This window comes from Scyliorhinus canicula, chromosome 4 (assembly GCF_902713615.1).
Source record: "Scyliorhinus canicula chromosome 4, sScyCan1.1, whole genome shotgun sequence".
NCBI lineage: Eukaryota > Metazoa > Chordata > Chondrichthyes > Carcharhiniformes > Scyliorhinidae > Scyliorhinus > Scyliorhinus canicula.
Genome location: NC_052149.1, coordinates 163,797,647 through 163,807,108, shown reverse-complemented (window position 1 = coordinate 163,807,108; position 9,462 = coordinate 163,797,647).

Below are 9,462 nucleotides of genomic sequence, written 5' to 3'. Positions count from 1 at the left end.
CTTTTACTCTCAACAGCGCTGCTCTGGGCTAAACTTAATCATTCCAATCTAATAAACAATGGGTGCGATGTTCCCAAAATCGCACAAAGTTTTGGATCAGGAAAGAAAAGTTGTGCAAAACTTGCCGGCTTCACAACTGCCTTTTCTCACCTGATATGGTGATCTGGGAAATTTCAGGATCACACGGGCAGCTTGGGGGAGCTAAAACCACTGGCAGTGGCATTCTCCGTCATGCCGCACCCGTTTTCTGGTGCAGCGCGCCCCCGTTGACAGCGGGATTCTCCATCCTGGCAGCTGACCAATGGGGTTTCCCGTTGTGGATACCCCACGCCCTTGGGAAATCCGCAGGCGTGAGTGCGCTGCCGGCGAAGCGGAGGATCCCGCCGACAGAGGATCCAACTCCGGGAGTCTGAGATTCGGGTGCTCCGATCTCCAAGTTAGATTTAAGACCCCCCCCAAACCTACCCACCCACCCATCCCCAGCGGATATGGGGAACACCCCCCAACTCCTACACGCAGAAGGAGACTTCCGCTCCCACCCACATGTACCCACCTCCATGGATAAGGGGGCAAGGAAGATCTCAAACAGACCTCGCTGGTGCAAATCCTGTTTTTGGCCACTCGCGAGAGTTAGCGTCCATTATGGGATTTGTGCCCATGGCTAATGCGGCCATGGATCGCGCCCAATGGAACTTCCAAAATTTATCATTAGATCAGAAAAAATAGAGGCTGCTAAATTATTCAAACCATTCCATAAGCTCCAAAAAGACTTTTGTCACACATGAGATAGTTAAATACTTAAAATTTTGAAATTCTATTTTCATGACCAAGTGCCAAGAAATACCCTTTATCCGGTAGATCACTTTAATATAAAACCCACCACCGCAACATCAGTTACAGTATCAGAATTTGCTTTCCAATCTAAGATTGACAAATATGTTCTTTAAAACCAATTGTAATCGTGAAGAAAGTTGGGGAAACATCTGGTTCAGTGAGTCTCCATCTGTGACACATCAAAATAAATTCTATTTGAGGAGACCATGTGGTGTGTAGTCTGGTGCAGAAAAGCGACAGGAGTACTGAGTTCTCAATTTAAGCCCTCTTATGTGGAATAATTGACAAATTAACTCAAGCCTTTAACTAACCAGCAAAGCCAAAATTGTTCTGTGGCTATTCAAGCTGATTTGGTGGTGAGCGTTATCCAAAATCCCACACAATCTCAATACATGGCAATTTACCACCGACACTAAGTTAAACCATAAAGTGTGAAGTCAATTGGAATCATGCAAATTAAACTGCTTAGCAATAACTTTTAAAAATTGGTTTTAGCCTTTATTACACAAAGGTGGTTCACATCTGTGTTGCCGTTTTTACTTGAGTGTTACGCGTTTTATTGGAGTGTATTAACACGCCTCTGTTTAAAGGCCGTGTGCTTAACACTACTACGGCTTTGTGTATGTAATTCTGCTCAGGCGTCGCCAGGTGCCGTATTTAGACACCTCACAAGTACATCAAGGTCAGGTTCAAAGTAATAAATCTGTACACCGATTAGTAAGTTCAAACGATTGATATTTATTATAACAAATATAATAAATACACATGCATACGCTAAAGAGACTAAGTTACTTCTAAACTAAACGACTAAAATACTTATCTAGACAGGAACAGGCAAGGTCAGGGAGCGAGGCCTTCGTCCCGTTCTTGGTCTGCAACTCTCAGGGTCTTAAAATCGTCAGGGTCTAGCAAAGTCTGGATCACGTAGCGATCGTTGTGGTGACACTTACAGTTCGATGGCTGGTGGCTCAACGGCTGGTGATGGAACTGGAGTCAGGATGCGATGTATCAGCAAAGCGATGAAAACAGCAGAGAGCCGGAGCCAAAAAACAGACCGAACCATGTGCGGGGTCTACTTTTATAGGTCCCCCAAAATCTGTGCCTCTTCGGGGCGGTTCTCTACCTGCCGTGTATCGATTGGGCCTTCTCCCAATCGATATTTTCCAAACCCCCCAATCTGAGGGTCGCTTCTCGATGGGTGGGGCGGTCTCTATGGTTCGTTGTGATGGATACTATGGTGCCGTTCCGTCTGGGCGTCTACTCAAAAGTATCCATTCATACCTAAATGTTTCTATTGTGTGGGCCTGGATCTGGATCACCTCATTACTATGTAAATCGTTGTTGCCATTTACACCTTTAGCTGAGATTCTGCGCCTGGCCACAAACTGGTTTCTGTACGTACAGAATGCTAATTAGCCTTCTGCAAACTGCTTGTCCTTGCTAAGACTGTTTTCTCTCTGCAGCCTCAGCAGTTCTCCATTTTGTAGCCCAGTGTCCATCTTAGGTGGCTACATCTGGTGCGAACTTAGTGATACTTGTGCCTACCTGAAGTGATTTCTGCCATCACGAATTGGAACCCAGCTTAGGTCACTGTCTGTGCGGACGTTCTCCCCGTGTCTGTGTGGGTTTCCTCCGGGTGCTCCAGTTTCCTCCCACAAGTCCCTAAAGACGTGCTTGTTGAGTAATTTGGACATTCTGAATTCTCCCTCAGTGTACCCGAACAGGCGCTGTAGTGTGGTGACTATTGGATTTTCACAGTAACTTCACTGCAGTGTTAATGTAAGCCTTCTTGTGACACTAATAAAGATTATTATTATTTTGATAACTGAACATACTGTACGCAATTTATCCAACTCGGCTAGGATGCAGTTTTCTAAATTCCTGGATTTTCCCCTACGCTTGGCAAAGCCCAAGAGCAGAATCATGACTCTCAAGGCACTGCCCATTGCAATTGTTTATTTTTTTCTGGTGCTTTGAAATCTATCCTGAAACGTTAATGGGAAAATCCTCCAACACTGGGAGATAATCGTATTGACGTTTCACTAAAGTAGTTTGAGATGTAAATATGTCACTATTGTCAGTTGGGATTAGCTATAGGAAATGTAATATTGTACCAATTAAAAACCAATCCAGAATACAAGGCTGATTTAAAAAAAAATAATAATTCAATGCAAATCTACAGTTTGTTCTATTTGAAAATGAAAAAAGAATCGCTTATTGTCACAAGTAGGCTTACATAGAACATAGAACAGTACAGCACAGAACAGGCCCTTCGGCCCTCAATGTTGTGCCGAGCCATGATCACCCTACTCAAACCCACGTATCCACCCTATACCCGTAACCCAACAACCCCCCCCCCCATTAACCTTACTTTTTTTTAGGACACTACGGGCAATTTAGCATGGCCAATCCACCTAACCCGCACATCTTTGGACTGTGGGAGGAAACTGGAGCACCCGGAGGAAACCCACGCACACAGGGGGAGGACGTGCAGACTCCACACAGACAGTGACCCAGCCGGGAATCGAACCTGGGACCCTGGAGCTGTGAAGCATTTATGCTAACCACCATGCTACCCTGCTGCCCCTTCAAGTGAAGTTATTGTGAAAAGCCTCTGGTCGCCACATTCCGGCACCTGTTCAGGGAGGCTGGTACAGGAATTGAACCATGCTGCTGGCCTGCCTTGGTCAGCTTTCAAAGCCAGCGATTTAGCCCTGTGCTAAATCAGCCCATGGTCCATGCTGTAAAGCAGTCCTCTTCATAACTTGCGTAGAAGCTTGGGCAAGTGGGGATAATGAGGTATTGCTTCTCCCATTTATTTTTTATGGAAATGTGGTAGGAATACCATATGGCCTTTTAAAAAAAAACACAACTTATCTTTTTATTTGACTACTTGGTTTATTCCAGGTCCCAGTGTGTGACGCTAAATTCCTTCATTTGGTGGAACTGAAGTACTTTGAAGGGGGTGGGGAGGGGTGATTGAGGGGGGGGGGGGGAGGGGGTAGGGGGAGGAAAAGCTGGTCAGCTCAGTTGGCTAGATAGTTAGTGTGTGGTTCACAATAATGCTAACGGTATGGAGCTTGATCCCCAATCCAGCTGAGGTAGAATTGGGCCCACATTCCCACCCTGCCCTGTGACAAAATCAAAGCATAAGTCATGGCCACCCTCAGATAATCGAGGATGGCTCTGGGAGAAGAAGGAAAATGTAACTGAGTGTGGCAGTTAAATTACATTGGTTGGGATGACGTTCTGATCACAATGGTAAAATGTCATGTCCTTCTTCTGGGCTTAGTATTCAGCTCCTGCTGCAAGTCGAATATTAACAAAGAAGACATATTTAATAAGCAGACCTTGAAGAGTATAACTATGAACAGAAAGACCTTCAAAAAAGCAAACATGTGACACAGCAATGCCTGTTGACATTTAGTACCAAATTAAACTGAACTCCAAATCGATAAAATCTCTCAAAATCAATTTTAATATTATCCAACAGACCCTAGTATCCAGAAGCCTGCACTAGAATAAACAGCGATCCAAAAGTGGAATTTATGTGGATACGCATCAGAAACAATTCAAATCACAAATTACATCCATTTGTGACTGTGACAAAGGTAAACTTTCCATCCTCATATTTCTCAACCTGTGGTATGGCACGGTTGACCACATCCTCCTCCTCCAATGCATCTCCGCTGTCGCCCTGGGCGGGACTGCTCTCACCTGGTTCCATTCTTATGTGTGGTTGTTGTGAGAGAACCACGTGCAATGGCTTCTCTTCCTGCTCCCATACCGTTTCACAGAAACATCGAAAATAGGAGCAAGAGAAGGCCATTTGGCCCTTCGAATCTGCTCTGCTATTCATCATGATCAAGGTTGATCATCCAACTCAATAGCCAATCCCACCTTCCCCCCATATGCTTTGGTCTCCTTCGTCACAAGTGCTATATCTAATTTCTTCTTGAAAACATACAATGTATTGGCCTCAACTACTTCCTGTGATAACAAATTCCGCAGGTCAACCAATCTCTAGGCGAAGAAATTTCTCCTCATCTCAGTCCTAAATGGTCAACACGTATCTTCAGACTGCGCCCTCTGATTCTGGACACACCACCATCGGGAATATCCTTTCTGCATCTGCTCTGCCTAATCCTGTTAGAATTTATAGGTTTCTACGAGATCCCTCCCTCATTCTTCTGAACTCCAGCGAATATAATCCTAATCGATTCAATCTCTGCTCATAAATCAGTCCCTCCATCCCAGGAATCAGTCTGGTAAACATTCGCTGCACTCCCTCCATAGCAAGAACAACCTTCCTCAGGTAAGGAGACCAAAACTGCACACAATATTCCAGCTGTGACCTCCTCACCAAGCCCCCGTATAATTGCAGCAAGACATCCCTGCCCCTGTACTCGAATCCTCTCGCTATCAAGGCCAACATACCATTTGCCTTCTTTACTGCCTGCTGCACCTGCATTTTTACTTTCAGTGACTGGTATATGAGGACACTCGGGTCTCGTTGCACATTCCCAGCTCCTAAATTATGACTATTCAGATAATACTCTGCCTTTTGCTACCAAAGTAGATAACCTCACACGAATCCAAATTATGCTGCATCTGCCATTCATTTGCCCACTCACTCAACTTGTCCAAACACACTGAAAGATCTCTGCATCCTCCTCACAGATCACCCTCCTACTCGGCTTTGTGTCATCTGCAAATTTGGAGATATTACATTTCTTTCCCTTATCTAAATCATTAATATATATTGTGAATAGCTGGTGTCCTCGCAGTAATCGTGCACTACTCCACGAGTCACTGCCTGTCATTTGGAAAAATACTTGTTTATTCCTACTCTTTACTTCTGTCTGCCAACCAGTTTTCTATCCATCTCAATATATTACCCCAAATCACATGCGCATTAATTTTACTCTCTGATCTCTTATGTCGAAAGCCTTCTTTTTTTTTCAAATTAAGGGGCAATTTAGAGAGGGCAATCCATCTACTTTGCACATCTTTTGGGTTGTGGGGGTGAGACCCTGGTAGACACGAGGAGAATGTACAAATTGCACTCGGGCAGTGATCCGGGGCTGAGATCGAACCCCATTCCTTGCGCCGTGAGTCGAACGCCTTCTGAAAGTCCAAATAAACCACATCCCCTCCATGAACTTTACTGTCCATCAAGCATCTATCCTCGCCCTATCTCCTTGACCAACCTTTGGTCAACTGACCAAATATCTCCTTATTTGGCTTGTTGTCATGTTTTATAATGATCCTGTGAAGTGCTTTGTAATGATTGTTTTCATTATTGTTACTACGCTAAAGGCACCATATAAATATAATTAGTGGTTTATTGGTTAAATGATCTCATCTGTATTTATTTCAATCACACTTTAATAATTGCTGAGATTCACACTGAGTTTGCATTGAAATTAGATGCACTTCCGAGGTGTGGCAGAACGCACGGCCCGCATAAGTGTCCTGCATTTGGCAAAACATGTGCCAGATGCTCAAAGCGCAAGCATTTTGCCCAGTAATGCCAGTCCATGGAGCGAGCACAGGTGCTGAGGAGCATCAACTATGTAAATGAAACAAGAAATGACGCTTCTACATTGAAAAATGCCGGCCAAAGTAGGCAAGGTGAGGACACCAGTGCAACAGATGGCGACGAAGAGTCATTCTTCACTGGTACCATCGAGGAAGACACAAAACGATTCCATGAGATAGAAGCTGCTCCCGAAAGCATGGTGGGCCCAGAAGACAGGGTTGCCTCCGAGACCATGCAACAGCACAGCAACCAAAACCGTGAGTCAAATGAAATAAGAAACACAAGCAACGTGTGTCTCAGCAGCTGCGTGAACAACTAAACCAAAACGAAAGAACCATAGAAAACAATCGGCTAATCATAAAGCAGCAAAACGCTGAGATGAATGTCCTTGCAGCACATGGACACCAGCTGACATCAAACAGCACAACGGTGAGCCCTGGTATTGCAAGGAAATCTCTGAAGCCAAATAAAACAAACCACATCCTTCAAAACTTAATCGGGAAGTTGGGCTGGCAGCAAAAGCCGGGAAGGCATTTAAACACCACAAGCTCAAGACAAAGAACACCCGACACATCGAAGACGGTGAAACAGCAAAATCAGCCAAGAGACTGATACAGACTTTTTAAAATACTGGACACTTTTTTTTTTTAATTGCTTGTGTACAATTTGGCCCATTTTAAAAACTGTCTTTGTAAATAGTTCATATGTGCATGTAAATGATTTAACAATCATCTTGAAAAAGGGGAGAATGTAATTAAATGTAGAATATCATTTGTGTATAATTTAATAACCGAACTGTAAATAAAGATAGGTGCTATATGCATAGACTGAGATTCTAGCATCCGACCACAGGTGTGTAGTGACAGGAGTAGGTCACTGGAAGACAGGCTGCATGGAGATAGGAGGTAATCTCCTGGACAGCACACAGAGACAGAGTCTGGACACAAGCATGCAGTACAGTCGCATATTGAGAAGCTTCGGAATCAACAGTGTTTAATAAGAGTTAACCATAGTTGTTTGTATTTAGCCGTAATATCCAACTGTGACCTTACATCATAGAAACACTTTAGTGATTTAGTTAATTAATAAACAGTTTTGTTCATTTACAAAGCCATATTTTCACTGATCACTTCAACTACAAACACTTCGCTATCCATGCATACAGAGAATATGCGCGAGACCCATGCAGACACAGGGAGAATGTGCAAACTCCACATGGACAGTGACCCAGGGCCGGAATCAAACCTGGGTCCTCAATGCCATGAGGCAGCAGTGCTAACCACTGCACCACCGTGTTGCCCTGACCTCACTAATTATATATCTGGGCGTTCAGAGCCATTTTTGTGGCAGGCGAACTTGAATTGATGTGTCCCCTTTCATATCCAGGTACCATATTGAAAGGCACCCAACATCACTGACCCATCCCTGAAGAAAGAAGATGGACCTCTAGGAACACTCTGAGGCATCTGGATGACATGGAAACTGGAAGATCCACCTTATAGATGCACCCCTCACCCACTGCTGTGGGTGTTTCAGGGTTCAGTATTGCTGGTGGGCTCCATCCTGAACTCCAGAGGCAGCTCCAGGCATTCTTCAGTTAAGTCTAAATCCAAGATGGTGCCAGGGCATCTACGAGCTCTCTCCCACAGATCCTCTTTCTACATCTCTCATAACTGTACTAACCTTTTACAACTTAATTCTAACATTAACTAACCTTCCCTTTCATGTTCACTTACAGGTCTGAAGATCCTCCGATGTCCATGGGCTGGACCACATGACCCAACCCGACCCGATCCGACCTGGCAGGACTCCCCCAACAACCTGACCCTGGTCTCAACCTGGAGGAGGTGAGGCCCGACCCGGAGGTCTGACCCCTTCCTCGCGTAGGACTCAACCCAGCTCTCGGAGCAGCTGACCCGGCCTGGGAAGTGATGCCAACCCCGAACCGCCCGAACCGGCCCCTGACCATGAAACCCGGCCTGACCCAGAGAGGCCCACCCAACGACCACATCAGGGAGGCCCGCCCAGCGCCCCGAAGGGCTGGCAGATGGAGGAAAAGTGGAGAACCCACGTGGAGGCCAGACCAGGCCGACTCCAAGGCCCGATTGCAGGAGCGCCCGGCTAGACCACCAACGCTGGAACCGAACATGGGACCTGGCCCAACCTGATCCAGGAAGACACTGCCAGCAACCCAAACCCGGACTAAAGACCCCCACAATGGCGGGGACACAACGCGAGGACCTGAACGCACCGAAAGGTAGACCCGTACTCACAGAACCCCAGGTTCCAGACAGATCGCGAACATGCCCCCCCCCCCCCCCCCGGTGACCCCAAAAACAGACCCAGCGCTCGGGACCCCACCAGACTCGACCCCAAAATCTCAACCAGCTCCCAGGACCCCACCATACGCAACCGCTTCCACAAGGGCAGACTTCTCCCATCAGATCCTGGGACCATCCAGAGGCAGTCACCGACCGAGGAAGCGAGGGAAATACAGCAGTCTGCAGGTGAGACTAAAACAATGCAGTTTCAAGTCTCCTCTCCCCAGCATACCCCTGGCAAACGCCCAAGCGATCAAAAAAAAGTTGGACGAACTTAACGCTGGACTTCCCTCTCAGAGGGAAGTAAGAGACTGCTGTGTGCTCTGTTTCACAGAGACATGGCTCACCCCTGCCTCACTGAACTTTCCATTACAACCTGACGGCTTCTCAATTCACCAGATGGACCGGATGGCATCATCCGACAAAGCGAAGGGTGGAGGGATTTGCCTTCTCAGTCTGTCTGGACTACATGCAGAACAATACTATTCACCGTACCTCGGTACAAGTGACAAGAAATCAAATCCAAACAAATCAAATCAAATCCAAATCCAAAGTCCTGACTTCTGTAAGCCAAGTTGTTCCAGGACCGGCACGCTTCCCTGCTGGCATCACAAAGAATTAGGCTTGGGTCTGTTTCTGCACCCACTAGTAGAATGCAAATGAGTTTCACACCAGCCTCCAGTGGATTTTCCAATCCTCCATAGCGAGCACCAGCTGAAAATTCCCTGGGAAATTCACACAGGTGTAAACCTGATTTTTGGACAC